Source organism: Abramis brama (assembly GCF_963993115.1).
Source record: "Abramis brama genome assembly, chromosome: 12".
In the NCBI taxonomy this organism is placed as follows: Eukaryota; Metazoa; Chordata; class Actinopteri; order Cypriniformes; family Leuciscidae; genus Abramis; species Abramis brama.
In genome coordinates this window covers 17,293,363-17,317,772 of record NC_139974.1, presented here as the reverse complement: position 1 = coordinate 17,317,772, position 24,410 = coordinate 17,293,363, and the positions used below count along the sequence as shown (strand labels likewise).

General features: G+C 37.8%; 2 long non-coding RNA genes across 4 annotated transcripts; both read right to left on the bottom strand.

Annotated features, from left to right (window-relative positions):
• Positions 1-8,175: 8,175 nt before the first annotated feature.
• On the bottom strand, positions 8,176-10,060 carry LOC311093117. Its single transcript, XR_014608363.1, has 3 exons — positions 9,596-10,060; positions 9,147-9,300; positions 8,176-8,514 (listed from the first exon to the last, which is right to left on the bottom strand). It is a non-coding gene; the product is annotated as an uncharacterized lncRNA (long non-coding RNA).
• A 1,078-nt stretch (positions 10,061-11,138) lies between these two features.
• On the bottom strand, positions 11,139-20,818 carry LOC311093614. Of its 3 annotated transcripts, XR_014608449.1 has the most exons (7): positions 20,699-20,818; positions 18,239-18,433; positions 17,461-17,643; positions 17,081-17,166; positions 12,869-13,049; positions 12,483-12,570; positions 11,139-11,972 (listed from the first exon to the last, which is right to left on the bottom strand). It is a non-coding gene; the product is annotated as an uncharacterized lncRNA (long non-coding RNA). The 3 variants fall into 3 exon arrangements; XR_014608448.1 differs by lacking the exon at positions 12,869-13,049 and having other exon boundaries at positions 18,235-18,433; XR_014608450.1 differs by lacking the exon at positions 12,869-13,049.
• Positions 20,819-24,410: the final 3,592 nt, after the last annotated feature.

Below are 24,410 nucleotides of genomic sequence, written 5' to 3'. Positions count from 1 at the left end.
GTCATTCACTTTTCAAATTGACGTCATTTCCGTATCGTCATTCACTTTTCAAATTTGACGCGCCATGCAGATGTCAGCGGTAAGAAAAAATAATAAACTGTCGATGATTTATAGGTCATGTCAGAATTCAAATGCACAAACTAGCTAGTTAAAAAAAATCATCTTGTTTTCAAGGTACTGTGTCGTGTTTTTTAAAGGTATTAGTGAACTCTGGTGTGCCTCAATTCTAGAGCTAGGTTGCTACAATAGATTTTCCAATTAAATCGTTCTTTGAGTTGGCCTTGAATCAACACTTGTACTCTAATATAGTTAAATATAAACATGCTCATTCTAATCATATTGTACATCTGTTCTTGCTTTAGGTGTGGTGAATGAAAAAAACTGCCCCAGGCTGTAAGAGACGTGTGTCCCTTTTAAAATTGTACAATGCAGAAATTGCAGATGTTTTTTCAAAGACTGGTGGGGTACTGTGGAAACGGAAGACGTGGAGACCTGCGAGGGTTTTATACAGACCCTGAATTTCCTGAGCATTGCCCAGACTGCCAGTTTTAGGGGGCAGGAATGAGGTGTGGTGTGCACAGTGTGCAATAGTTTATTTGGAACTGTTCATGTTTTATTTTCTCTTGAAATAGGGACTAATTAGATTGTGTAATTTCCAATAAATATTGCAAAACCATGAAGTGTTAATTTGATCAGAAGTGGTTACATTTGGTGGTTCTTGTGAATGCAGTTTGCATGAATTATTGATTTTATAATATTAAATATATTATTGAGAATTGTTTTATGTAAAGAGATATGATAAAGATCATATTTCAATTTGCACACAGCTTTTATATTATATATTTTAAGTCATAAAAGTAAAATGACAATACGGAAAAGACGTGTGCAATTAAGCCTGCAAAGAATGCTGTCTATCCAGTGGTGAAAACAGAAAATAAATATTCTGTCCATCCAGAGGTGAAAATATAAAATAAATATATGTCAATCCAGAGGTGAAATTATAAAATAAATATGCTGTCTATCCATAGGTGAAAATATAAAATAAATATATGTCAATCCAGAGGTGAAAATATAAAATAAATATTCTGTCCATCCAGAGGTGAAAATATAAAATAAATATTCTGTCCATCCAGAGGTGAAAATATAAAATAAATATTCTGTCCATCCAGAGGTGAAAATATAAAATAAATATTCTGTCCATCCAGAGGTGAGAACTATGCTGTCTATCCAGAGGTGAAAATATAAAATAAATATACAGTCCATCCAGAGGTGAAAACTAAATATGCTGTCTATCCAGAGGTGAAAATATAAAATAAATATATGTCAATCCAGAGGTGAAAATAGGAAATAAAATTGCTGTCCATCCAGCGGTGAAAACGGAAATTAGCGGCGAAACGGAAATGACGGAGAAAATGGAAATGACGTAGGCTGTCTATCCACTGGTGTCCAGCCAGTGGTGTCTAGCCGGAGGTGAGTCTGCGGGGCTGCAGCTGGATGCTATTGGAAAGCAGAGGCACTTCCCCCTAACTGGTGTGGGTGTGTAACGGTTGGATTTGTACACTGAACTGAGCCACTTGTTAGAAGTGAAATGTGAAATGAAAGTGAATTTTCGTAGTTGTGAAAAATCGTTCTATTGATAGATTCTTGTTTTAAGTATTTTCACCTAATACAGTTAAAAAAACGAAATCAAGCACAAAAGTATTGTTTTTAGCTAAATTAAGCCTAAAAATAAATATATTCTCTTGCTATGCTGTTTTACTTAGATTTCATAAGACCAAACATTTTTGAGTGAATCTAAATCAAGTGACTGTAAACCTTTTATATGCTACGTCAAAAACTTAAATGGAGCTGGTTTAAATAAACATTTCAAAACCACACTCAGAACAACCAAAAACAACCAAACAGGAACGTTGTGTGGAGGTACAGTGCAACCACAGGAGAACGTTTTAGTTGGTTGGTTCCCTTAGGGAACGTTATAACCCTGAGGGAATGTTCCCTAAACGTTAGTTTTTGGTTTGGTTCTAACTAACCTTTAGAGAACCATAAACTAACGTTCCCTAAACGTTCTGTGTTAGTGGGGAATTCTATAATGGCACAGTGACAATCATAAGTTTATTCAAATTTTGTTTTTGTGAAAACAACAGATTTGAAAAACAGGTGGGCATCAGAACGTTTTTTTCAGGGGCCCGTTCTTCGTACGTCGCTAACTCAGTTAGCTGGATTTGATTGTTGGCGATTTGGCATGATCTTGGATTGTTTGGTTCTTCGACGCTCATCCTTGACTTGCTGTCATAGCAACAGGTGCGCAAGCTTAAACCTGCTCGGGAGCAGGCTTATTTCATGTAAGGGCGTTTCTTCAACTAGGGGCACTTTTAGGCTTGTGAAGTTGAATAAAAAAAACTTGTTCAAAAGTCACGTAACACAGTCTCATAAGATTAAATAATTTGTCTAGTTTTAAGGTCTGTAAGAGGACAAACTTAGATTACAAGAGAAATTGTTAATATTTTACATTTTTTCCGACCTGCAATGAACAAATGTCATTTCCACCACATCTCTATGTACAGCTGTTATTTAAAAACAGAATAACTTATGCCACTCAATAATTGTCTAAGATCATTTTTGTAACTAGTTTTATCAGTTTTTCCACAATGTACAATAATTATACATTTGTCAATGAGATAAATTAACTGCCCTAAGGACCAAATGGTGAACTGTACACCTGTCACACTCTGAAATTTAATATTGGTTTGGGCAAGAGCTTATTAGAAAATAAATAACTTGAATTTTTATATTAAGTAGAGCAAGATCTCGTAAATTGTGGATACATTTTTAATGTGTGATGAGAACTTTTTAAATGTTTTTTAAAAAATGTGTGTGGTGATGGAAATGACAGGGTGGTGGTGGAAATGACAATGAATTAACGTGAATGTAGAGAAACAGTAATATTTAGAGAAATATTTATTTGAAAAACTCTTAAACTCATCACACTCAGTAAACTCAATTCACAAAGTCAATCTACTCTTGCAGTCTATATCAATTGTACTTTGTAATCATAAATGTCATTTCCACCACAGAGGGCAGTGTGGTGGAAATTACATTTCTGTAGTTTTTTGTGAAAAAATGGAAGATGGCTTCACTGATCAGCTTTGAATTAATACTCAGCATTTCATGCATGCAAAATACTCTTATTTAACTTATTTTTTTTTTCTTTTTAAAAACACCCTTGAAGGTACAGCATGTTTCCACCACATGCTGTCATTTCCACCACAGAGGGCAGTGTGGTGGAAATGACATTTCTGTAGTTTTTTGTGAAAAAAATGGAAGATAGCTTCACTGATTAGCTTTGAATTAATACTTAGCATTTCATGTATGTAAAATACTCTTATTTAACTTAAAATTTTTAACTTTTTAAAAACACCCTTGAAGGTACAGCATGTTTGGAAATGACGTAGAATAAATATATTAACTGATCAAGCAATATTTACCTTGATTTTTCTTATTTTGTTCTTGATGAAAATTTAAAATTGCCTCCATGTCCAACATGTGCTCTGATGTCTCTGAACATTTCCATAGAAACCACCTAAACAATCTTTCACACAAACTTTTTAAAGTGACATTACAGTGTTGTGGTGGAAATGACACCAATACTGTGCGACAGCTATATTTTGTATAAAAAGTAATATTGATGGTGGTCTCACATTAAATACTATAATGTATTTTAATTATTTTACTAGTGCTTAATTTAGGTATATTAATAGTTACCAGATAAGTCTTTTAAACTGTATTTTCATTGTTGAAGTTAAAAAGTCTGGGTGTGCGACAAGGATAAAACAGTGATTTTGACACCTAAGGAGGTTGAAAAGTATGAAAAAATCATAATAGAAAGGTAGTAAAAAGTTTTTAAGGAGGTTTTATTGTTAGTTTGAAAAAGAAATAGGATTTTGTCCAAAATTGTATGTATTTTTAAAAATATGACCAAATTACATAAAAGTGCCCATAGTCTAAGAATCACATGTAAACAGGATTAGACTGCGGCTTCATAAGCGGAGCTGATACGGGAAGTCCAGCGCAGCGCGATAGTGCACTTTCTGAGATATTTTTTTCTCGTGACTCGTGAGATTGTCGTTTACATTATTAATTTGTTGGAAACGCACATTTATTTTCGACTTGTCGGAGTCGGGCTTTAACTACAGCACAAACTGTTTGCATTGCCCTAAGATTTGCATTGCGAGTGGCTCTTCCCTTTACACTACTGGAGATGCGGAGAACTTGATGGAAAATGCTGTCTGTCGTGTCATTCGGAGTTTACCTGGCGCTTTTAGGTTTAAAAAACAGTTTTAGGTTTTCTTGTGGCATTTCCAAGCCACTTAAGACCCAATGTTGTAAAGCAGTTTTTTTTAAACCTTTTTTTTTTTTAGACTATCATATTTTTTTTATGAAGATCATGCAATCATGACCATGCCGATTACAGTATATGTCACTCAGGCTTCACTAACGTGATTGGTACCATAGACTATAGGCTAGACCAGAGCCATAGAGATTCCATTATATTCCATTATAGAGAGATTCCATTCTCTCTATGGCTCTGGGCTAGACCATAGACTGCCATCAAGGCCTCAATGAAGGGGATTATGTGAACAGAAAGGGGGTTCACAATGTAAATGTGCAGCCCAGTTACTATTGTGATTCTTAAAGGGGTGATGAACTGAGAAATCAAAATGTCCTTGAGCTTTTGACATATAAGAGATCATCATACTATAATAATATCCTGTAAGTTTCAGAACTGAAAACTACCTTGTTAGTCCAATAAAAGCTTTTATAGACATCAGGCTCAGCAAACGACTCGTTTTTCAAAGTGGGGAACTATGACGTCAAAGAGGATAAAACACCGCCTCCACAAAAGAAGATCAACGCCTACTTCAACACGGCCTGTTTAGCCCCGCCCACCGATTCGCCCAAACATGCTAAATAACATAGGACGACATGATAATTGCTAAACCGGATCGAGCTACTTCCAAGCAATAAACATGCTGTTTACTAAATATTGTGCAGCGCCTGTTTGTGGAAGACAGTCTGCATAAGCTTCCTTCGGATTCCAGCATGGTTAAACTTTATTAAATCAGTCAATCACAATTTCCCGACACGGATCTGCCAGCAACATGTAAGTAACCATGTGTATTCTAATGGCTGATCTGCGATCAGTGGTTTCTGTGTAATTATTCAAGTTCAGATTCTCTTAAAATCGTTCAATACTGTTTCTGCATCAGTGACTAAACGATCAACTCATAATTTCTCGTAGTATTATGAAAATAATCCTTTTTAAACTGTTATTAAATTATATACAGAAAGCGATCAAAGAACGATCCCTTTCCATTCGCCCAAGCTGTCAATCAAACAGCACAGCGCGAGCCGCGAGAGCTTATCTGGACACTTACCAAACTCGTGATGAAATAATGACACTGTTACACTACACAACGAAGCTCTTACTGTGTATTCACATCGTGTTTGCATTGTGATTTGGTGTAAGCATTTGTGAGAGTGCAGAAATTGCGTTGCAATGATAAGATCTTTATTCACGCGATCAACAGACTGTCTGTCATCTGCTCAGTCAGTGCTCATCATGCTGCAACCTTTCATGTGATGGAATAGATTTAAATATAATGCTTTAAACGATACTTTTCACGATTTGTTAATCTCGATAGCTGTAATAGTAAAAACGTAGTAAAAGTTTTCGAGAGAGTTCATGTAATACTAGCTATTTCATATGCAAGCATGTCAGCCAATCACAGCAGTGGGCGATTGCACTGCAGTCTCACAGCAGACACGCCCCTTAAAACGGAGCGTTCAAATCTTAGGCTGAAATCAGGCTTGGAAAAATGGCTTTTATTTATAAATTATGACAATTTTTGATGTAAAAATCATACTAACATTATAAGGGCACCCCAGGAAACATTATAAAATAATAAAACAATCCAGTTCATGACCCCTTTAATATTCCAGATTAATAATATTATATCAAATAAAAAAAGGCAGTTGACTAAAATCTTCCATATCACAAATGTGAAAGCAAAATGGCCAGGATCTGTGCATGACGTAAGAATTTTCAGAGATTCACATTTATGCACATTATTTGAAAGTGGTAAGGAAAGTTCCACAATTAAATATCAAGCTCACTGTATTACATACACTGACTACGTTTACATGCAGCCAATAACCCGTTCAAAACCGGGATATTAGCAATAACCCGGTCGCGCACGGCCATGTAAACACCGGCAAAAACCCGGATATGCTCATATCCCGGTTTTTAAAAACCCGGATATGATCCCTGGGGTACCCCTTTTCTAACCCGAATATTTGGTCATGTAAACGCGTATCGGCATATCCCCATCAAAAGGAACATTGATTTGTGTTCTGCGCATGTTCTATTCGCAAGGAATCTTGGTCTTTTGAGTAGAGACGGCGCATACAAAAACCCGCGTGCAGTATACCGGAAGTAAACAAGAAGTAGAGGTAAACATGACGAGACGCAGCACAGCACCACACTTTTGGAGCGAGGAAAAGCGCAAACAAAGGCGATCGCTATCTGCCCCGGGGCCTGTACCATGAAGGCGGATTAGGTGGCTAGCCAGCTATGTTTCAGCTTAGTTTCCGCCAACCCTGGGTTTTAGGTACTATGAAAGTAGCTCGGCTTTAATCGGTGTTCGTTGCCATGGTATCTTACGCTGCACGGCTAACCTGCTCCGGGGCAGGTTATGTTCTGGATTCAAGATCTCAGACCGAAGTTTGACCAATCAGCTGAGAGCAAAGAAACATATAGGTGACGTAACTTATTCCAAGTGTCTGTTGCAATGACTTCACCTTTTCTTCCAAATCCGGTGGACATCTCAGCGCAAATTGTTTGACGAGCACTTCGTAGAGAAAGAGTTTTTAGCCAGACAAAATCCCCTTGCCTTAACTGAAAAGATACAGATTTTCCGCGGAAGCAATGTCTTATTTTTGCGAACTTCTTGAGCTGCACATAAAGAATTTAACACGTCGAATTCATGCACTTACTGTACCGCAAATTGTATTGCGTTGCATTTTTTTTGTTTTGCAAGTGGTACATTCTTGCATGGTGGGTGACGCACAGAAGCTAGGGGAAAACATATGTTTGTCAAACCATTCGCAAGGTGGTCCTCGCTCTGCAGGAGTACATGAAAAGTTTAATTAATAATGTTCCCCGGACATTTATCGACCATGTCCATAAAAGAGGGCTTTTATAAAATTCCCGGTAAGATATATTGATAGGGTGACATCACATGAACATTTTTTTTTTTCTCTCAAAAAGCAAATTTCACAAATGTAATATACAATATAATACATGTTAAGAATTATTTTGAATCTTTTTTATTATTCTTCTGATAATCTTATGATAGGATTCCCAAGTCATTGCAACATGTATGCAGTCTATTGCTCCAATCTCCACTGCTCTAGGGAACATGAGGCAGATTGTGTTAATAGGAAGTCCTATCACAGCCTTAATGTTCAGGTAGAGATGATGTAAATATGTGAGATGATTATTTTCTGTGAGATGAATCTTTAAATTAATAGTAACTTTAACAGATATAACAATGATCTACTAAACATTTCATCTGCAGACGACTTGTGGTCATGAACATATGATCAAGTTTGGACGCCAAATGGCCTGGCTCCAGTGCTTGTCTTACAAATTTTCCATGAGTCTGTGTTGTGTCAGCGCTTTGAGGAAAGCAAGTTAAATTTGGTACAGTACAAAACACTGTTCATTTAAACTGAGATAGAAAAACCTACACAATAACCCCCTATCATGACCCTCAGACAGGGCCACAGCACTGCTTCAATGTGGCCCTCAGTAAAACCAGAGTGAAGATAGAGATGACCTTTGGCCTCCTAAAGGCACATTTCAACTGTGTTCGGCGCTTCAGAGTCACCAGAGCGGGCATCACAGATAGTGGCTGTATGTGCCACTCTGCACAATATAGCCACCAGTAGAAAGGAGTGAGAAACACCACAAAACCAGCTTCTCCCCGATGAAACTGACCCGATCACACTTGACCACCCAGCTGGTGCAGATGTAGATGCAATCACCATACAATATTACACTTAATAAAAGCACATTGAAACTGCAGATATGTCTCAAACTGTTTTATTGGTTTTGTGGGATGGGAGGGAGAAAGAGAGCAAGATAAAGTTGCATTAATAAATATTCATACTAAAGTGTTACTTGGTTAAATAAGTTATACTTATATATATATATATATATATATATATAAAACTATATACATACTGAGATCAGTTTTATCCAGCTGTTTGATTTTGTTTGGAGCCTCCTCAGCTCACAGTCTGCTCCTTTAGTGAACAGTCTAGTTCAAGTCTCCTTTAGTGTGCAGTCTAGTTCAAGTCTCCTTTAGTGTGCAGTCTAGTTCAAGTCTCCTTTAGTGTGCAGTCTAGTTCAAGTCTCCTTTAGTACAGGGCCCTGACTGAGTCTGTTTCCACCTGAAACATAATTCCACCACAAACATGATCATTACAAGTTTTCTGGAGGCTCATCAAAATCACAAAAAGTTCCTTGGCTTCCTACAAACACAGGACTGACTGTAATTTATGTCAAGGGTTTTAAATCCTTACACATTTCTTCTGAAGCCCATTGAGGTAGAGGCCTCAGTTTCTGGGTCAGGTTGTGAAAAATCCTACAAAAGAGATGTGTAAGGGCCAGTCCCTTTTTTATGCCACACATTCAAATGTTTGCCATAATAAAAAGCCCAGCGCATTCACATCAGCAACTGTCTGAGAACACACAGACAGAGTGTCTTCATCATTTGCTTCACCCTAATAAATAAAAGTAGGCCAATGTAAAGCATAACTGTTGTAAAGCAGGTTATGTTTGGTGTTCTGTCTGCTGCATACTGACCTCTGTGTGGGAGACTGTGTGTGTGTGTGTGTGTGTGTGTGTGTGTGTGTGTGTGTGTGTGTGTGTGTGTGTGTGTGTGTGTGTGTGTGTGTGTGTGTGTGTGTGTGTGTGTGTGTGAATGTGTGCTAGCTTCAACAGGGACACTGTATTTCCCTGCAGAACATACAGTCAGCCATATTTAAAACTTAAAAAAAGTAGTAATGTATTGCACACGTACCCAGTGTTACTTGCTTAGAGGAGCCAGCACCAGGGTCAGACTGTACAGCACCTGTAATCACATCCATAATCGGCCGTCCCTTATTGCCTACTCAGAGCCAACTCCTCCGCCAGTGTATTCTGGTTTTCTGAATTTAACTCTTTATTTCTGTTTGCTGCAAACAAGTGTGATAAAATGTTCACAAAAGTAATAAAAGGTTGTGGTAAATACTCTTTGAATTAACTCCTTGAAATAACCACTTTGAATTATATTTTTATATTTTGTCTTTATCTGCTGCCAAGAACATTTGGAGATGGGGTTGCATCTAAAAATCAATGAATATTAATCTTTCTTAGTACATACATGCACATTTTTTATATATTATAAAAATAATCTATAGGCTATATTACACATATAGGCATACATATACATAATTTTACATAAATATAGAACGTATTTGTTTAACTTACACATTAACCATCAGCAATCTTTCTCCAACAGTCTTCTCTTGCTTTGGCAGCAGAGACCGTATTGTTTCGAGCTTGAAATACATACTTAAATTAATCGTAATTATGAATGATTATCTCTTGCTCCTCCGCGGAAAAATATATCGCTCTCGCTCTACCCGCGATTGGTTGTTCAGTGTCGACGTCACTCTTTTATGTGCACGCGCGCGTGGAGTAATCATAGCTTAAGGATCAAAGCCTGAGTTGACAAAGAAAGTTGATGAGCTGCATCATGGTACAAATAAAGCCTGATTGCATCGGTTTGGTTTTGTCAACTCAAAACTAATCCTGTAACCCCGAGTTTGTTCAGCTACCTTCATGGTACAGGCCCCCGAACTATTCATTATCCGCGTACTACTGCTGTTGTTGTTGTCGTCTTTGGATACAGGAAGAAGAATTGGAAATTACGCATATTGCGTCTTAAGGTTGTCCGTACGTCCAGACGCTAACCGTGCGTCGCCGTTTACATCGGGATATTGCCAATTGATTACAAATTCCATGTATACAGGAGTAACTCTCTCTGCTCACGCATGTAAACGGGTTATTCCGAATGTTTCAGAAACCCAAAATGTTCTGATATTTAATCAAAATGATTAAATATCGGGTTAAGTGACCTTAACCCGATATTTGACAGCTTGTAAACGTAGTCACATATGCTGATCCTAACAGAACTGCATTTTTTCAAAGGTGATTATAACATGTTCCTGCCTGCAGACAGGTGTTTTATGACCCCATTCCCTGACCCAAACCAGTTACAATACAGCTCTTGCCAGGACAAGGACACACAATGAAATTAACTTTGGCTAACTAAAGGGAAGATTTCAGTGTTTGAAAAGTCTGAGGGTTGCACACCTGACAGGGCCTGTGACATTGTTGCATGTGCCATATTACACAACATTGCCAAAAAAAAAAACAAAAAAAAAAACACTTAATTAAATGTTTAATAAAAGACAAATATGCTTAGTTCCTTGAGTTTTATTTCAATTGTTCCTTGTAAAGAAAAGCCAGTGGTCTGTGCCTGCAACAAGAGATATTAGACACATGCCTCATGCAACAAATAAAAAGGAAAAGTTGGCTATACACTGCCCACCTGTAGGCCTGTCTCCTCTGTCTGTGCAGACTCTTCTGTAGGCCTTTCTGTAGATGTGGAATCCTGCAACTTATATTGCAGCCATAAAGCATACAAGTATAAATTAAGTAAAGTTATTTATGCACTTGCAGGTAGGCTAGTTCCTCCATATGACAGTTATCTGAGAGGGTTTATTCACTGTCCAGTGCAATGGAAACAAATGGACATTACAAAGTCTTATACTTTCTTTCCTTTGGAAAGTTAGAAAATGTCCACTTACTGCACATATTTCAGCCACCACTTTCTTGGGAACAGATACAGAATAAATAGATAACAGAAGTGTTGGTGTATTATGTAAAAGTGCACAAAAGAGGAAAACACAATGTCATTGCAATGAACTACACTCGGGAAAAATGTGATCAATAACTCAGGGCAAAATATTTTTACATTAACAAGTTTATCAGTTTTCACTTTCACAAGTCAAAGCAATTCATCATTACTCAAGATTTAACAGTTGAAATGACTATACAGCCTTAATTTAATGCAGCAAAAATTATTTTACAGTGTAGGCTACTAAGATCTTTTCTTTTTTTTTCTCAGCCTTTTTCTTGGTTGCTTTTATACACAAACCACCATTTATTTAACAGTGCCTTTTAAAAAAGAGACTATAATATAACTAAAAATGACCCATTATGTAGAATATTTTTGTACTTCACTTTTATTTGTTCCCATGTTCTAGTGTGGTGACTCTGACATTACAATGAACAAAGTAATTATGCAATTATTAAAATACAAATATAAAGGCTAATAAGTGATAAAAACATCTAACATGGCCACTCTTAACGGATTTAAATTGTCTGCTACTTTTTGCCAGCCCTCTCTCCTGGCTTTTGCAGACTTTGAGGTGTTCCCCGGCGTTTTGATTAAACATTAAAATTCCGAATAAACTTCGACTTAGTTCTTGCTCTGCTGAGGAGAAAAACTGAGCCTGCTCTTTGGCCACGCTGAGCAGCCAATAGCAGCGTTGCTGATCAGTGTTTCTACTATTGATACATATCCCCTTTTAAACCAACGCATGAATGCGCAATTATCTCAGATAACTCAATCCAGCTATACTAATCATATCCGGCAAGTGTGTTCGAAGAACCTAATTAGCCAGATCATGATTAGCACGATGATATCATCTTGGATGTGTAATTTGATCTCGGATGTTTTAAGCAACGTACGAAGAACGGGCCCCAGGTCATCTTTCTTGATGGCATGTGATGATCCCTAAGACAATATAAAACAGGTGTTATACATCATGAGGTGCCACAAGCTCAATTACAAAAACAAGCTGATGTTTGCGCATGTTTCTGAGCTGGTGATTGGCTGGGCAATGGAAAGCAGCAGCCAATGAATAAGCAGAGAGTTACTCTGCGAGTACTATAGCACACCAGGACAATGAAAAATATCAGGATGTGACTCTAGTCTCGCTTTAACAACATTCGCAACACAGATTAGAGTTCATATCCGGACTGGAGTGAGCGCGTTTCAAGTCATGGACATTTATGTTCTCTTTAACATCTGTAAATGAAAAAATTAAAACATAAATATTGAAATTTTACATTCTCTCTCCACCTATGATAACATTAATGCAGTCATTAAAGCAAAACCGTAATCTTATTCAGCATTGTACCACCTGATACTGGTGACATAATTAAACACTAAGAATTCCCTGTACTGCTGTATTCTTTTCAAAAGTGAACAGGTATACCATTTCTATGTAATAGTTGTTTATACCTGGTTGACTCTGTGAAGGGAAGATGCATCTACAGCCTGCCTCCTGAGCGGCACGGGGGATGCAATTAATGATCGCTTTCACCAACATCTGTAGTTTGAGAGAGGCAATAACACATGACACTTGATCAACCAGTGAAGAAATGCAACAGTAACAAGGATCAAAAAATAAATAAATTGTATCTGAGCTGGTGATTGGCTGGGCAATTGAAAGCAGCAGCCAATGAATAAGCGGAGAGTTACTCTGCGAGTACTATAGCACACCAGGACAATGAGCAACATCAGGATGTGACTCTAGTCTCGCTCTTTCAGACATAACTTTTCAAAAAGTAAGTTTAACTTATATCTGAAAAATTTAACTGCCGACTTCAGTCTGTCAACATACCCACCTCTCCTGAAAGTAGTTAGATGATCTGGAATGCATTCTTGATGTGTACGGTCAACAGCTACCGTTATTAGGGTCGCGCATCAGAGTCTGTCATCTGCCCCACTATGGGCCTTATAGAAACGTGCGAGTAGTGACAGCCAGAATGGGGAAGGTACTTGGTATACTTTAACAGTGATGTAATCCTAAATGAGGTGAAGAAATAACTATTTGATCCAAGGGAAGAAATGAGAGTCGCTACAGACAACAAAAGCAAGGTTCAGGAAAATATAGAGAAACTTAAGTGTCCTAACCAGGTGTGACCACCACCACCAAAAAAAAGGAAAAAGATAATCCAAGCATTTTTATCCTACACTGTAAAAAATGACTTGCCATTTTTTGCAAAATTTCTACGTGAAAATTGTTTCAAAGCCAGTATTTTTCGGTGTAATTAACCAAAACTGCAAATGAATGCTGCTAAAAACTTGCAGCATCACACCTGGTGAAAGTTAAATTCTATTTCAAATCTCATGTCTAAGGAACTTTGTACAAAAACAGACAAATGCCACAACATTAGCATGTTTCTGAGCTGGTGATTGTCTGGGCAATGGAAAGCAGCAGCCAATAAATAAGCAGAGTTAGGCCGGCGACACACTGGCTGCGTGGCGTGAGCGTCTCAGCTGCGTGGCGTGTCCGTTTTTATTTCGGCTCCCATGTCAACAGGTTAGAGCTTGCACACTGCCTGTGTGGCTCGAGCCGCGTGGAAAACGCGTGCATGCTAGAAATAGAACCGACGCCTATTTTCCAACACGTGTTGGAAGCGTTTCCAGGCAAAATAGAATTAGGAAAAGATGTTGGTAATTTTGACACAAATGCATATTAATAAATTACACTTTGATCTTTGAAAGTCTCTAGGTTGAGACAAATGCAGATATAAATGTAATTAAAAAAATATTATCGATTTTCAAATTTTGCACCTGTCAATAAAGAACGAAATATTCTGTAGCCTATTTTGCCGCCAGTATTGCCGACGTTGTCTTTGCTGCTATACATTTATGTTTAACATGAAGTATAGGCCTTCCACAACTCTCTCCCCATATGTCGAATATATCACCAATGAGGCTTATTGTTAGCTAGCAGCAGCAGCGTTTCTGGTGTGCAAAGACATAGAAAACGCCACGCAGCAGACACGCAACAGAAACGCCACGCTCACGCCACACAGCCAGTGTGTCGCCGGCCTTACTCTGCGAGTACTATAGCCAGGACAATGAACAATATCAGGATTTGACTCGTCTCGCTTTGCATCAAAAAGTAGTATGATCACAAACATACAAATTAGAATCAGCCGAAGACAAGCAATTAATTTTCTTAATACATTGTAACTGTGTAATCTGTAGCATGACAGCGTTTTCTGCGCCGAACACCACAAAGAGTTTAACAACATATGCAGCACGGACTACAGTTCATTTCCGGACTGGAGTGAGCGTTTTTCAAGTTATGGACATTTCATATACTCTTTAACATCTGTAAATGAAGAAATCAAAACGTAAATATTAGTATTAATTTTACAGTTGTACTTTTTTATTAAATGCTCGATTTCTGTCTTATCAACTTTTGATTAACATTAAGCTTACAGTAATGTCAAATGTTTACTAATCTTTAATATTTTGGTGGGTCTTAAAGAGATGATACTTGTCTAGGTGGGTCCTGAATTTGTAAAAGTTTGGGAACCCCTGGTCTGGGCAACACGGGGACATCTTGATCAGGATTTTTTCTGTAAAAACAACTCACCTTGGCAGCACCGATGAGCTCATAGGCCAGACACTGCACAGCAGATGGTCCTAAAAACAGCTTCTCTAGCTTCTCTTAAATGTGTAATATCAAATTGCTTCAGGGGTCTGTATAATTTAGAGTGGGATAACACTGGAATATAGGGCTGCACAATTAATCGCAATGAAACACACACGCAATTTGGCAAAGGCTGCGATTATTTTATGTGTAGCTTGTCAGTGCAGCATGGCTGATCGGTAGTAAATGCTGCTCCATCTGAACCCCAGAGGGTGCTCTCACGCAGACACGCCAAATATGCCCCGCCGCAGAAGTACAATAACGTACATCATTCCAGGAAATCCCTATTGGCCATCATACTATCTATAGCTGAATAAACAAGATTCAAACGCTTTGATTAAACATGACTAATAAACACAACTGCCTTATTCTGTGTAAGAAGCCACATCATCTCACAGAAGGATGCTCAACTGGCATACTCTTCAATTATGAAGAGTATGCTGTGCTCGCTCAGTCTACACAGCGCCGCTCAGAATGGCCTTTGTGACATGCTGGTTAGAAAATATGTAAAATAAGTTGGACTGCCCGTGCAGCGTGCACGACTAAAGTTTTTTTCCAGTCGACTAGTAGTAGTTCATTTAAGCCAATAGTCTAAATCGCATATTTACATTAATTTAATCACTTAAATATATATGGGAGAGAATACTAAACCATAATGATCGTTATCGTAATATACTGATATTCCGCATATCAAGCGCATGCATAAAGCTTGCCACAAAAAAAACGGCAAAAGTAATGTTTATGCAGCATGATACATTTTAATTGATTATTAAAGGTGCTCTAAGTAATGTTGGGTGACGTCACTTCTTGTTGACGTTTAAAGTATTGTCAAGCAAAACGGAGGCTTGCTCGACCCTCCCTCCTCCTCATCCACGCTCTAAACCCCCAAACCCCACCCCAAATCCTTCTTGTCGGTAATTGGCTGGAACAGTTTGTTATGTTTCGTGGTGCAGGTTAGCCCAGTTTGTTTTTCTTGCCGTTTGTGGAGCCTGGGCTGTCTACAAAGACCGTGTTTTTTTACAGTGTGTTCAGGGGACAGGCAGCTAGCGGATGGTGAGGAGATGTTTGCTGTATGTGACAAAAAATGTTTTGGCCTAAAAAACGCGCGACATCGCTTGGAGCACCTTTAATAAACTAGCGTTTTCTGGCTGCAAAGATACAGTTGGCGATGCTGACTCGCCATCTTCGCATGTAGCCTAGTGAACGCGCCTATCAAGAGAAATGCACACTTCATACGGATTAGCCTACATAAGCAGAGAGTATGCCATTTCTTATCGATTTGAATAGTTTTTTTTTTTTAAATAGACATTTCAAGCTTTCTATACGTTCTTGCCTCTGTGAGGCAAGTAGCTTATACGCTGAGTTTCAGTTCATTTATGAGATGCGTTCCAGTTCACGCGCCGGCGCCTCCGTGTCCTGATTATATTGTCTTCTATATTTGCTTCTTATTTATTAAATCCAGGCAATTGGTTGATGAAACATTGATTGAAATTAAGATACAATTTTTACAAAACGAAATTCACTTTAAAGAATTGTTTTCTACAAAACAAAACTTAATTAAGTGGTCAAAATCATGTCTGACCCACTCCAAATGTCTCCTGATATATTGGGGCATCTTATGAATCTATCGTACCCATCTCATGTGGTTCCTTTTTCATATAAATCAACATTATATTATATAAAACAAATATGAAACGTATATTTAAGTTTTTTAAGTTAATATTTAAACGTCACACCGCTCCGCTTTTCTCACGTGTGTAGCCTATACATGCATGTGTGCGTGTATGGGGGAGGGGTGCGATTTTCGAATAATAGTCGGAATAATACCCAGCGATTTTCGAATATTATTTTTGCTTGAAATGCCCATGCCTACTAATGAGTTACATCAAACTACTCCAATTTGTTCTTTTAGGAGTTTACATTTTTTTTAATTTTTTTTTTAATATTAATTTTGTCCTGCTCAGACTTGTATTGGACAATGCTTAAGTTACATCAAACTTCTCCATTTTAGGTGATTAAATGTTTATTTTGTCCTCCAAAGTTTACTACTGGACAATGTTAAAAAAAACAAAAAACATTGTGGGCTGCATCAGACTGCTCCATTTTCTCCATTTTGTTTGTATTTATCTTTGTCTTATATTAAGTATACTAAGCATCGGTATCGGCCGATCACCATGACATGAAATCGGTAATTGGTATTGGCTGCAAAAATCCTGATCGGAGCATCCCTACAATTTTATTACGGTTTGCTTTAATGACTGCATTATTCTTTCATTCAGCAACGAACCACCTGATACTGGTGACAATTGAACACTAAGAATTCTCTGTATTACTCTATTCTTTTCAAAAGTGAACAGGTATTCCATTTCTATGTAATAGTTGTTTATACCTGGTTGACTCTGAAGGGAAGATGCATCTACAGCCTGCCTCCTGAGCGGCACGGGGGATGCAATTAATGATCGCTTTCACCAACATCTGTAGTTTGAAAGGGGCAACAAATTACAATCGATCAACCAGTGAACAACTGCAATAGTAACAAGGATCAAAAAAAGTTGGAGAATTTGTATCTGAGCTGGTGATTGGCTGGGCAATTGAAAGCAGCAGCCAATGAATAAGCAGAGAGTTACTCTGCGAGTACTATAGCACACCAGGACAATGAGAAACATCAGGATGTGACTCTAGTCTCGCTCTTTAGACATAACTTTTCAAAAAGTAAGTTTAATTTGTATCTGAAAAAATGAACAACTGCCTGTCTGTCAACATACCCACCTCTCCTGAAAGGAGTTGGAATGCATTCTTGATGCGTACGCTCAACAGCTACCGTCATTAGGGTCGCGCATCAGAGTCTGTCATCTGCCCCACTATAGGGCACCAGGCCTTATAGAAACGTGCGAGTAGTGACAGCCAGAATGGGGAAGGTACTTGGTATACTTCTTTAACAGTGATGTAATCCTAAATGAGGAGAAGAAATAACTATTTGATTAAAGGAAGAAATGAGTCGCTACAGACAACAAAGCAAGGCTCAGAAAAACACGGAGAAACTTAAGTGTCCTAACCAGGTGTGACATGACAAAATGGTCACCACCAAAAAAATAAATAAAAAAAATATATATAAATCCAAGCATTTTTATCCTACACAGTAAAAAATGATTTGCCATTTTTTGCTAAATTTCTATGTGAAAATTGTTTCAAAGCCAGTATTTTTTGGTGTAATTAACCAAAACTGCAAATGACTGCTGCTAAAAACTTGCAGCATCACACCTGGTTAAAGTTAAATTCTATTTCAAATCTCAAGTCTAAGAAACTTTGTACAAAAACAGACAAATGCCACAATGTTAGCATGTTTCCGAGCTGGTGATTGGCTGGGCAATGGAAAGCAGCAGCCAATGAATAAGCAGAGAGTTACTCTGCGAGTACTATAGCACACCAGGACAATGAACAATATCGGATGTGACTCTAGACTCGCCCTTTAGACAACTTTTCAAAGAGTTAGTTTAATTTATATCTTAAGAATGAACAACTGCCTTCAGTCTGTCAACATACCCACCTCTCCTGTAGGGAGTCAGATGATCTGGAATGCATTCTTGACGTGTACGGTCAACAGCTACCGTTGTCAGGGTCGCGCATCATCAGAGTTTGTCATTTGCCCCACTATGGGGCATCAGGCCTTATAGAAACATGCGAGTAGTGACAGCCAGAATGGGGAAGGTACTTGGTATACTTCTCTAACAGTGATGTAATCCTAAATGAGGAGAAGAAATAACTATTTGATCCAAGGGAAAGAAATGAGTCACTACAGCAGTGATCTCAAACTCAATTCCTGGAGGGCCACAGCTCTGCACAGTTTAGCTCCAACCAGCTCCAACTCACACCTGCAAGAAAGTTTCTAGTAATCCTGAAGACCTTGATTAGCTGGATCAGGTGTGTTTGATTAGGGTTGGAGCAAAACTGTGCAGAGCTGTGGCCCTCCAGGAATCGAGTTTGAGATCACTGTACTACAGCATCACACCTGGTTAGAAGTTCAATTCTATTTCAAACCTCAAGTCTAAGAAACTTTGTACAACAACAGAAACATGCTTAAAGGCACACAGTGTCATTTTTCGCTACTAGAGATTGTTTATTCAAAACAAAAGTGCTGCTTGATGACTCCTGCAGTGATCATTAGGGGTGGGAATCTTTTACCATCTCACGATTCGATTCGATTCCGATTCTTGAGGCCACGATTCGATTCAAAATCGATTTTCGATTCAAAAAGATTTTCGATTCAAAACAATTCGATTTTATTCATAATGATTTCTAATCAGGTTTCTGATCATGATCTACTCTCATCTGCTTTGCAATACAGAATGACAAACGGAGACATTAAAGTGTCTTTTTCACATTTATTAAGTTCAATTCTCAGGGAAGTGCCTTTTATCAAAAACATTGAAAAAATATTTTTACTTGGTACTTTTAAAGCAAAGTATTTATGATGACCCATAACGAACTTACTTCCAATACTTCCTATATTAATTGTATTAATAAAACAAATGGAAGTGATTTGGCAAGTCAACTGTAAGGTTACATTTGCCAGCATATGTCCCAACATTGCTGAGAACCAACAGGAAAATAAATGTGTGCCTGTACTAGCAGCATACTTGTAGTAAATTAATACAAACTTCAGCATATTCTGAATCTCTATATAGCATTTAATAATAGACTTCTAACCAACATCCTCTTGTTATTTCCAATGAGCAATATAATCCTTCAGACAAAAAAAAACATTTTGCTGTAGCAAATTCACAAACAGTTTTCGTTCAAAAATATAGAATTATGTACCAGAAGCTATCATAACGTATAATGCTTGTGGACTTATGCATATTCTGAATAATTAGTAACATACAAAGTCGCTCTTGACTTATACACAACTAAATAATAAAGAGTTATGACTTGAAATGTTTGCTGTATACCACAATCAAAAATAGCAAAGAAAGTGAATGAACATTCTGCAGAGAGTAACTTACAGTCAAAATGTAACTTTTTGTGACTGGCATTGCACATATTGCATACAGATCAGATCGGTTTACAAAGCATATTGATGTGAAAACTAAACAATACAGAAATTCGCTCTCATACAAAAAAATACTAAATAGATCACAATGAAATTGCCAATGTTCCATACGTTAGCTTTTAACGAAGACATTCTCTGGTGCCGTTCGGATTTGGCGCTCAGCCATCATGCGTCTGTTATGTGCGCGTCTCTGTTATGTGCACGCCACAGACTGTCCGCGCACTGCACGTCCGCTTCAGAGTTCCGCCTTTTGCGTTCCTTCAATGTTACGTTATTAGATTTTTTTTTTTTTTTTTTTTAGAAAATCGATTTTTGACATTTGTGAATCGATTCAGAATCGTCCACGTCCCGAATCGCGATTCATCTAAGAATCGATTTTTTTCCCCACCCCTAGTGATCATTCTAAAGTATCATTCTATTTTTATCATTTCTATATTCCAATTTATGTATAACATTAATCTCATAGCATTTAGCCTATGCCCTATGCAATTTGTCTGTTCAGTGTAAATGCGTACAAGTGCTAAACAATAATTGCAGAGTCCTGCATGTATATTTATACTAAAAGGCACTTTTATTTTATAACTAAAAGTAACTTTTAAACATAATTTTTAAGTGAATCCCGCGTATTGGCACATCATGCGACAGTAATTTATTATTTTTGTGTCAGGAGTGCGCATAAATCATGCTGAATCATATATTTAGCATTAGGCTATTTCATATAAAAGCGAATAGCCTTAAAGTTTAGTTAACACATTAGGTCGTATCGCGTTTCGTGTTCCAAAATTTAAGACCACGTGAAAAGATAAGACTTTTCAACATATTTCAATATTTAACCCATCGAACAGAGAGCCGTGTTCGATTAATGTGTGCGAAATATTGTGAGAGAAGTACATTATACAGTGAAAGGTCATTTAGGCCAACATTTTCCGTAAAAACCAAGCGTTATTTCTCACTTACAAGTCTCTACTCCCGGACACCTCGCCACTCCGAGACGAAAGAGAACGTGCAGTCTTCTCATTCCAATGTTTCATAGCGGTTGGCTGGCAAACCAGCTTTCCGTGCATTACCGCCACCGACTGGAACGGAGTATGGAGCAAGAAACGTCTTCTTCGTCTCTTCGTTTTCTGGCGGATCGCAAACAACTTTTAAAGGTGCATACCGCCACCTACTGTACAAGAGTGTGTATCACCATGTCACTTAGCTCATATTCTATTATTCAATCTAGTGCATTTTAAAAAGGTGAAAAGTGCCCTCCTGATCTCTCTTACCCCTTCTTCCTCCCCTTCTGTTCCCAAAACCCCTTTTAGATCCCACGCCCGTCCTGTTTCTCTTACTTTGTCATGTAAGTTTCTTCTGTCAGATTCATATATGGAACAGTAGCCTACATGATGACATGATCTACATTTTCTATATATCCACAGTTAGCACACTTATTTATATTTCTTTACCCTAGAACAGCCAACAAATTATTTAATCCTGTGTGGTCTAATCTGAGTCTTGTTATTATTATTTCCTCTCTTCTGATCTTTATTTAAACTGATTTTTGAATTTTATAATATCTCCTACCTTTCAAATCTTCATCCCACTTTTCCTGCCAAAATCTCCATCCCACTTTTTCTGCCAAAATCTCCATACCTTATCTTAATCAGGGCTTTCCCTTCTCCTTTTCCTAATGTAATGCAACTTTAATATTATAAATATAGCAGTCAAAGAGTAATGAACTCCAATAGCTCATACGTTTTTACTGCAAAATTATCTTGAAACTCCGATAATGTAAGTTAAAGTTTGATGAAACTGCTTACAAAAATACATGCTAGTTCAAATAGAAACACCTGACTTTAAAACGGAAAAGACATTCATCCATTCACAATGATGCAAAAATATTCAACCTAAAAGGATGTCTCCTCCTGGCTCTAGTGGATAATAATATTACGGCTATTATCATCTTAGTATTATCTTAAATTGTTGATAATTTAGAATTTGCTGTTTATATTTTTTAATGTCAGGTATGCATTTCTTGCTCTACATTTGTCTTTGAAAATTTTATGTTATGTATTGATCATCTCTGAATTGACTGATCATGTAATTGGCATCATACGTATTAACCTGACTAATAATAAATTGCTACATCTGATTTTATTCTGACTTTGGGTGTGCTCACACTTAGCAGGTACAACATCTTATGCAATTGCTCTGTTAGCGCGGGTCATTTAAATCAGTGTGAACGCTGCCATCCGAACCTTGGTGCACACCAAACAATAGGACTGTAGTGAACAGCAGGCAGACATGATGGCTGGTTGCCCATGTCACAATGGGAGCCCCTTTATTCTGCTGTAATGAAAAGGACATAAATTTTAAATAGGACTCTCAACTCACACCTTCAAAGGAGTTCCACAAAGAAACAACCAGTTGGGCTAGGAGAGGAGTGTCCAAACTCTGTCCTGGAGGGCCTGCAGAGTTTAAAGGGTTATTTCACCCAAAAATGAAAATTGTGTCAGTAATTACTCACTCGCATGTTGTTCCAACCCCGTAAGATTTTCGTTCATCTTCGGAACACAAATTAAGATATTTTTGATTAAATCTGAGAGCTGTCTCACTCCTCCATAGGCTTCTTTGCAATTGAAACTTGCCGGCCCAGAAAGTTAGTAAATACAGTGTTAAAAATAGTCCAAGTGACTACATAAGTTTATCAAGCGACTAGAGTACTTTCTGTGCACAAAAAACAAACAAAAATAACGACTTTATTCAACCATTCATTTTCTTCTGTGTGGGCCTCTGAGTGAGTTCACCTAGTGTAACAGCGCAGCGCTTCTGGGCCAGCATCACACACATGACCAGCGTCGGCCAATAGTGAGCCTACGTTCTGACGTACAACCCAGAAGCGCACTCTTTTTATTACACTTGGTTGTAATAAAACCAATTTGGTTTTATTCTTCCTTGGTTTAAAAAAACACACACAAAAAAAAACAACAACAAAAAAAAAAAACAGTAAGAGTTAACATAATAAGTTAACAATATCTCACAAATCCTTCAGATTGGTCAGATGACAAACTTTTAGTTTATAGGGTCCAACTGGGCTAAAGGCACACCCTAAGAAAATACATGAAAAAAACACCCTTTTCACTACTACCATAGTGTATGATTGTCAAGTCACCTTCATTTAGCGCTTTTAACAATATAGATTGTTTCAAAGCAGTTTAACAGTGATAATAGGAAATTAAAGTAACAGAGATTGTTTTGGCTTTACAGCAGCTCTAGAATAAAGTTATTGTCCAGCTAAAGTTATTTTTAATTGATTCACTTCCGTTGCAACGATCATTAGTTATTAACTTAGGGGCTGCTAACACGACACCGTTCTAACAGAAAACCCTTAAAGTCCAACTGAAATCAAAATTGACCCTTTACTTTGTTAGCGCATATTACTAGTCTTGTAGTGAAAAATTAATCCGTGCAAGTTAATACACAGAAAAAAATTGTTTGCCGTCGTAATCTTTAATCAAAGTCTGAAAAGTTACTTCCGGTCTGGAATGGCATTCCTTCTCTGATGATGTAGGTTTGACGGCTTGGGTTGGGAAACTCTTAACCACTCCCCTCAAACCGTTAGTCTGTTATGAGCAGAGATGGAGAGGAGGAGCGCTAAAGTAAAACCCTGCCCTCTGTTCAATATTCATTTTCACTGGGAAATACGTCACAACACTGGAGAAAAGTCGTTTGCAACTTCCGGTTCACGCGGACTTTAATGCGATCCGGCTGCTCATTTGCACAAAACAGTGCCTGATGGCTCGAGAACACAAACCATGAAATAGGATCCAAGGTACAAGCCTTGAAAAATTTATAATACAGAATTTGTTATCGCTTCCGCATAGCCACATGAACTGGAATTATCCCGACAACGTTTTATCTGTACAGAGGTAAAGGGAAGGAGGCCTTCACAGGGGAGAGACTAGTTAACACTTCAGGACTGCGTTGTCGTCATGTCTATTCATGTCTATGTCAGATCCTTCATCAGATCCGGATACAGCCTGGATCCGATGGACTGCGGTAAACCTAACCCTCTGGAATAAACAGAGAGACTAATATTAGTGTAGAGGCCATCCTTCTTATGATGCAACAAGTACATCAGGATTTATGGGAAGTGTTCCCGGTTCCGGCTGACCTAATCTATGCAGCCTAACATTGAATTATAGAAGTCTATAATGTGTTATGTGTATGCTAGTTTAAAGAGATGTGTTTTTAATCTAGAACTGAACAAACCTAGAACAAATTTGAGCTGACAGAGTGTGTCTGCTTCCCAGACAATGTTAGGAAGACTGTTCCAAAGTTTTGGTGCTAAATAGGAAAAGGATCTACTGCCAACAGCTGATTTTGATATTCTAGGTATTATCAACTGGCCGGAATTTTGAGATTGCAATGACGTGAAGGACGTTAAGACGTTAATGCGTTAAGAGCTTGCTCAAGTACTGGGGAGCTAAACCATTGCTTTGTAAGTAATCAGCAATATTTTAAAATGTTTACGATGTTTTAATACGGAGCCAATGCACTGTTGACAGAACCGGACTAATATGGTCATACTTCCTGGTTCTGGTAAGAACTCTAGCTGCTGCGTTTTGGACCAGCTGTAGTTTGTTTATTAAGCGTGCAGGGCAACCACCCATAATAGCATTACAAT